The sequence below is a fragment of the Aethalodelphis obliquidens genome, unplaced genomic scaffold, assembly GCF_003676395.1.
Source record: "Aethalodelphis obliquidens isolate GAN/ISIS:26980383/991018 unplaced genomic scaffold, ASM367639v1 scaffold92, whole genome shotgun sequence".
In the NCBI taxonomy this organism is placed as follows: Eukaryota; Metazoa; Chordata; class Mammalia; order Artiodactyla; family Delphinidae; genus Aethalodelphis; species Aethalodelphis obliquidens.
Window position 1 is genome coordinate 4,263,603 of NW_020838036.1, and position 7,620 is coordinate 4,271,222.

The 7,620-nt window shown below is 43.6% G+C and overlaps 1 pseudogene; it reads left to right on the forward strand.

Moving 5' to 3' along the window:
- Positions 1-5,224: 5,224 nt before the first annotated feature.
- Positions 5,225-6,237, forward strand: LOC113614246 (putative P2Y purinoceptor 10; annotated as a pseudogene).
- Positions 6,238-7,620: the final 1,383 nt, after the last annotated feature.

The following is a 7,620-nucleotide window of genomic DNA, read 5'->3' on the forward strand; positions in this document are numbered from 1 at the left end:
GGATCCCGGGAACCTGGCAGTGGCGGGCTGCACAGGTTCCGCGGAAGAGGGGTGTGGATAGTGACCTGTGCTCGCACACAGGCCCCTTGGTGGTGGCAGCAGCAGCCTTAGCATCTCCCGCCCCTCCCTGGGGTCCGTGCTTTTAGCCGCGGCTCGCGCCCGTCTCTGGGGTTTGCGCTTTTAGCCGCGGCTCGCGCCCGTCTCTGGATCTCCTTTAAACAGCGCTCTTAATCTCCTTTCCTCGAGCACCAGGAAACAAAGAGGGAAGAAAAAGTCTCTTGCTTCTTTGGCAGGTGCAGTCTTTTCCCCGGACTCCCTCCCAGGTAGCTGTGGTTCACTAACCCCTTTAGGCTATGTTCAAGCCACCAACCCCAGTCCTCTCCCTGCGCTCCGACTGAAACCGAAACCCGAGCCTCAGCTCGCAGCCCCGCCCGCCCCGGCGGGTGAGCAGACAAGCCTCTCGGGCTGGTGAGTCCCGGTCGGCACCGATCCTCTGTGCGGGAATCTCCCCGCTTTGCCCTCCGCACCCCTGTTGCTGTGCACTCTTCCGCAGCTTCGAAGCTCCCCGCACCGCCTCCCACAGTCTCCGCCCACGAAGGGGCTTCCTAGTATGTGGAAACTTTTCCTCCTTCACAGCTCCCTCCCACTGGTGCAGATGCCGTCCCTATTCTTTTGTCTCTGTTTTTTCTTTTGCCCTACCCAGGTACGTGGGGGAGTTTCTTGCCTTTTGGGAGGTCTGAGGTCTTCTGCCAGCCTTCAGTAGGTGTTCTGTAGGAGTTGTTCCACGTGTAGATGTATTTCTGGTGTATCTGTGGGGAGGAAGGTGATCTCCGCGTCTTACTCTTCCGCCATCTTCAAGGTCCCCTCCCTTGCTGATTTTAATATGTTTTCTTTGTATTTAGTTTTTGATCATTTGATTAATATGTGTCTTGTCATGTTTCTCCTTGGATTTATCCTGTATGGGACTCTCTGTGCTTCCTGGACTTGAATAACTATTTCCTTTCCCATATTAGGGAAGTTTTCAACTATATTCTCCTCACATATTTTCTCAGTCCCTTTCTTTTTCTCTTCTTCTTCTGAGGCCCCTATAATTCAAATGTTGATGTGTTTACTGTTGTTCCAGAAGTCTCTGAGACTGTCCTCCATTCTTTTCATTCTTTTTTCTTTATTCTTCTCTACAGTAGTTATTTCCACTATTTTATGTTCCAGGTCACTTATCCGTTATTCTGCCTCAGTTATTTTGCTACTGATTCCTTCTAGAGAATTTTAAATTTCATTTATTGTGTTGTTTTTCATCATTTGTTTACTCTTTTGTTCCTCTAGGTCCTGGTTAAACCTTTCTTGTATTTTCTCCGTTCTATTTTCAAGATTTTGCATCACCTTTACTATCGTTACTCTGAATTCTTTTTCAGGTAGACTTCCTATTTCCTCTTCATTTGTTTGGTATGGTGGGCATTTACCTTGCTCCTTCATCTGCTGTGTGTTTATCTGTCTTCTCATTTTGCTTAACTTCCTGTGTTTGGTGTCTCTACTTCACCGGCTGCAGGTTCCTAGTTCCCATTGTTTCTTGTGTTTGCCTTCAGTGGCTAAGGTTGGTTTAGCGGATTGTGTAGGTTTCCTGGTGGAGGGAACTTGTGCCTGTGCTCTGGTGGATTAGGCTGGGTCTTGAATTTTTGGTGGGCAGAACAGCATCTGGGGGTGTGTTTTGGTGTGTCTGTGAACTTTTTATGATTTTAGGCAGCCTGTCTGCTACTGGGTGGGCTTGTGTTCCTGTGTTGCTAGTTGTTTGGTATGGGCTGTTCAGTACTGTAGCTTGCTGGTTGTTGAGTAGAGTTAAGTCTTAACTCTGAGATGGAAATCTGTCAGAGAGCTTTTGCCCTTTGATATTACATGGGGCTGGGAAGTCTCTGGTGGTCCAATGTCCTGAACTCAAATCTCCCACCCCAGAGGCTCAGGCCTGACACCCGGTCAGAGCACCCAGACCCTGTCAGCCACACAGCTCTGAGCAAAATGGAGTAAAAAGAAAGAAAGAAAGAAAAATAAATAAAATAAAATAGTTATTGAAATAAAAATATTATTAAAAATGAAATAATTAAGAAGTAGTAAAAATAAAAAAAGAAGAAAGAAAGCAAGAGGGAAACCAAACCAATAAACGAATCCACCAGTGATAACAAGCACTACAAACTGTACTAAAAAAGAAAACAAAAAACACTGACAGAACCGTAGGACAAATGGGAAAAGCAAAGATGTATGAACAAACTCACACAAAGAAGCATACACATACACACTCACAAAAAAAGAAAAAGGAAAAAATATATATATATAAAGAGAGAGCAACCAAATCAATAAACAAATCCACCAATGATAATAAGCTCTAAATACTAAACTAAGATAAACATAAAACAAGAAAGAAATTAAATTGTGCAAGCAAACCCCAATTCTATAGTTGCTCTCAAAGTCCACCACCTCAATTTTGTAATGATTCATTGTCTATTCAGGTTTTCCTCAGATTCAGGGTACATCAAGTTGATTGTGGAGATTTACTCTGCTCCTCCTCAGGCTGAAAGCTGAAATTTCCCTTTTTCTTCTTTGTTTGCACATCTTCTGGGGTTCAGCTTTGGATTTGGCCCTGCCTCTGCATGTCAGTCACCTGAGGGCGTCTGTTCTCTACCCAGACAGGATGGGGTTCAAGTAGCAGCTGATGAGGGGGCTCTGGCTCACTCAGGCCTTTGGGAGGGATGGGTACAGTAGTTATAATTGGAATGTGGGGTGAGCATGTGGCAGCAGAGACCAGCATGACTTTGCAGCAGACTAAGGCATGCCATGTGTTCTCCCGGGAAAGTTGTCCCTGGATCATGGGACCCTGGCTATGGCAGGCTGCACAGGCTCCTGGGGGAGAGGTGTGTGTGTGTGGATAGTGACCTGTGCTTGCACACAGGCTTCTTGGTGGCTGCAGCAGCAACCTTAGTGTTTCATCCCCGTCTCTGGTGTCCGTGCTGATAACCGTGGGTTGTGCCTGTCTCTGGAGCTCATTTAGGTCGTGCTTTGAACCCTGTCTCCACACGCAGCCCAAAATATGTTCTCTTGCCTCTTAGGCAGTTCCAGAGTTTTTCCCGGACTTCCTCCTGGCTAGCTGTGGTGCACTAGCCTCCTTCAGGCTGTGTTCATGCAGCCAACCTCAGTCTTCTCCCTAGGACATGACCTCCGAAGCCCGAGCATCAGCTCCCATCTACCCACCACCCTGTCAGGTGAGCAGACAAGCCTCTCAGGCTCGTGAGTGCTGGTCAACACTGATTCTTTGTGCAGGAATCTCTCCGCTTTGCCCTCTGCACCCCTGTTGCTGCCCTCTCCTCCATGGCTCCAAAGCTTCCCCCCAGCCCATCCCCCATATCTGCCAGTGAAGGGGCTTCCTAGCGTGTGGAAACTTTTTTTCCTTCACAGCTCCCTCCCAGAGGTGCAGTTCCTGTCCCTATTCTTTTGGTCTCCATTTTCTCCTTTTTTCTTTTGCCCTACGCATGTACATGGGGAGTTTCTTGCCTTTTGGGAAGTCTGAGGTCTTCTGCCAACATTCAGTAGGTGTTCTGTAAGAGTTGTTCCACATGTAGATGTATTTCTGATGTATCTGTGGGGAGGAAGATGATCTTCACATCTTACTTCTCTGCCATCTGAAGGTCCTTTCTCTGCAGATGTATTCGTGAGGAGTGACAAATTCTGTGTCCTCATCTTCTGCCATCTTGACTCCTCCCCCTCTGATTTTTACATTTTAATTGGTTGTGTTTAGGGTTGAGTAGGCACTGTTTTAGACTCTATATTGCTTTCAATAGTTATCTTAAGTCTGTCGTATTTTCCTTTTAATTCTATAATTGTGAAGCAGTCTAAATGTTTTTGCAAGTGATGACAATTATAAGAGAGTATTAAAATCCCATTTACGCTTTTGTTCTGCAATCAAATGCATAAGTTATATTTCCTAATATATCAAACATTTGGGTTCTTTAACTCTCCTTTCCATGGGTAAAATAAGCTGTGTTGTAGTGACTTTTGGCTAAAAGCAAAATGTCCTGATCCAAAAGAAAGCCAAGGAAAAGAATGATGCCATACTAGGAATGAACGTATAACCTGTATAAGGGAAGATATGAGAGATGACAGAATTCCTATCTTTAGATATTTGAAGAGTGTCATGTGTAACAGGGAGTAGACTTTATTTTATTTGGCTCTAGTAGGCTGAACTAGGCTGAAATATCAGAGATGTGGATTTTTGTCTCCCTAGAAGAGAGGACTTCTAACAATTATGATTGTTAAAAATATAACCATCCACATTAATAACTTTTTCACTGAACTTGCCCTGAGAGCTAGAGCTGAAGTAGAGGCAGCCCCTTTTGCTGCATCTACCACCAGATACCCTCTAGTCTGTCACATATTCTGGTAGTTGCTTTCAATGGTTGCAAGGATAGTCTCAATAAATGTGAATGTCTGAAGCTACTGTAATTCTGTTAATAAATACAGATCTTTAAAGTTACTGAAGCTTCTGAAAGTTCCATGCTATATAAGCAGAACTAATTGTGCCCTCAGCCAAATTCTGAAGGAGACAAAGTTTATCTGAGTTGTAATATCTTTTCCAAGCCCCTATCTTTCAAGGCCTAGTGACCTGCCAGCCCTTCCCCAGACCTTTATCCCATGTTTCATTCCTAAATGTTCATCGACTAACCTCAGCAGTCATCTAATCCCTGATAAGGTTGTCTTTCAAAATAGATTGAGTTTTATCTCTCTCAGCATTGAGGATAGGAAAAGCTGGATCTCAAAATTTGAAAATACAGATAGAGATAATTGTAAAACTGAATGTAAAACAAGAATTTTGAAATGTATGTTTGGCGGCTATTTGCCAGGAAGACTTACTTTTTGGTTATGTCTGCAAGTTTGATTACTTCCTCTGACTACTAAGGGAACAACCTGACTGAAGTTATTGCCAAAACACTGATCTTTTTGGTTCTGAAAATATCTTCAACAGTACTGTTATCCAGTTGTAGATTGGCAAGATATTTTCATCTTACATAGAAAAGACCTTTTGAGTTTATGAAAGTTCACACTTGAATACCTCTTTGGTAGAATACAAATACATTTGTATACCCAAACATGGACTGATATGCCCTTGACCCTATTTTTCTCTATTTTCTGCAGAAATTATCATTCTGATACTTTCCCTAAGGAAGGAACACAAATTCTCAAGATGGGAAATAACAGCGCAAACAGTATAAGAGCAAAGTGCACTGATCTTCAAATGTCATTTCAGTACTCTCTCTATGCAACCACCTATATCCTCATATTTATCCCTGGTCTACTGGTTAACAGTGCAGCCTTGTGGGTTTTGTGCTGCTTCATCAGCAAGAAAAATAAAGCCATCATTTTCATGATCAACCTCTCTGTGGCTGACCTTGCTCATGTGCTGTCCTTACCCCTCCGGATTTACTATTACATCAGCCACCACTGGCCTTTCCAGAGGGCCCTTTGCCTGCTGTGCTTCTACCTAAAGTATCTCAACATGTATGCCAGCATTTGTTTCCTGACATGCATCGGCCTTCAGAGGTGCTTCTTTCTCCTCAAGCCTTTCAGGGCCAGAGACTGGAAGCATAGGTATGATGTGGGCATCAGTGCTGCCATCTGGGTCATCATGGGGACTGCCTGTTAGCCACTTCCAATTCTGAGAAATGTTGGATTAGCCTACAATACTGAATCCTGCTTTTCCAATTTAGGGTTTCAATGTATTAGCATGGTGTCTACTATTGGCATGGTAACTGTAGCTGAACTTGGAGGGTTTGTCTTACCTGTTGTAATTATTACTTATTGCACATGGAGAACAAGAAAAATTTTACAGGAATTCCAAGTTCCCCCTCAGAATACCAAAGAGAGAAAAAAGGCTTTGTGGATGGTCCTGTTGTGTGCAGTGGTATTCATTGTTTGTTTCACACCCTACCACCTCAACTTCCCTTTCTTTATGATGGTGAAGCAACGAATCTTTTCAAACTGCTCCTTTATTAAGAGCACTCTATTTTTCCACATAATTTCCCTGTGTCTTGCAAATTTAAATTGCTGTTTTGATCCAGTTGTATATTATTTTGTGACCTCAAAATTTCGTGATGGATTTTCAGAACATGGTAGTTTGGTTCTCAGTCATGTGTGAAATGCAAGGATGGTGCTTTGGATATTCAACATAGGAAGGAGGATCTTCAAACTCTCTCTTGAATTTATGGATGATTCCAAAACAATATAATCAAATAATTACCGAAAATAATCTATATGCTCTATCAGTTTATCTATGTCACCTTGAAGATCTTTCTTAAAAATAATGGTACCCTTAAGTGCCTTAATGAAACATGGCTCCCTTCCCTTAATCCTCAATATGATTTTTCTGGAAAAAAATATTAAAGCCTATATTTTCTGTCCAAATGGCAATATTGTTCTATGGAGCATATGAGAAAATAACTTTATTTACACAAAAGGATGAACAACAGAATGAATTACACCCCTGTTCCTCAGCAATAGGTCCAAAATTTTCACCTTCCCCTGCTATAAACAAAATGCAAATTGAAAATACATGAACATAGATGAATTGTCTACACATTTAAAAATGTACAGGAGAACAGTACTATCCTTGCTTTATCAAGAAGTTATACACAGGTGGAGTGGCCAAGATGGCAGAGTAGGAAGACCCTGATCTCAACTCCTTCCACAGGCACACCAAAATTACAAATACTTACAGAGCAACTATTGATGAGAACAACCTGAACACTAGCAGAAAAGATATTTTACAACTAAAGATGTAAAGAAGGAACCACAACAAGATGGGTAGGAGAAATGGAGGCACAGTATAGTCAAGAGCCATACCCCTGGATATGTGACCCACAAACAGGAGAATAAGTACAATTGCAGAGGTTCTCCACAAGGAATGAAGTGTCTGAGCCCCACATTGAGCTCCCCAGCCCAGAGATCCTGTACTAGAAAGACAAGACTCTAGACTGTTTGGCTTTCAAGGCCAGTCAGGCTTAGTTTCAGGAGAGCTGAAGGGCTGTGGGAAATAGAGACTGTACTCTTAAAGGGTACACACAAAATCTCACAAGCTCTGAGACCCAGGGCAGAAGCAACAATTTGAAATAAACTTGGGTTAGACCCACTTGCTGATCTTGGAGAGCCTCCCAGAGAGGATGCAATTTGGACTCACCCTAGGGACATTGACACTGACAGCAGCTATTTTTGGAAACTCATCCTACCATGAGTGTACTGATGCTGGCAACACCATTTTGGGGTCTTCCCTCTAGCAGGCTGGCTGATTTAGGACCCCCTGAGCTTCCAAGGACTTGGCCTTATTCACACAGCACACAAGATCCAGCCCAACACACAACAGGCCAACACCAGGTCTGTGAAATCAAGGCCCCAGAGCCAGAGTAACCAAGACCCAGCTCCACCCACCAGTGGGCCAGCACTAACCCTGGGGTCCAGCCTTACCTCCCAGGGATGAGAATTAGCCCTGGGATATTTGGGTCCCAGCCCTTCCCACATGTGGGTGGACATCAACTCTGGGACCCCCTGCACACTGCAGGCAGATATGCCAGGATTCAGTTGTGCCCA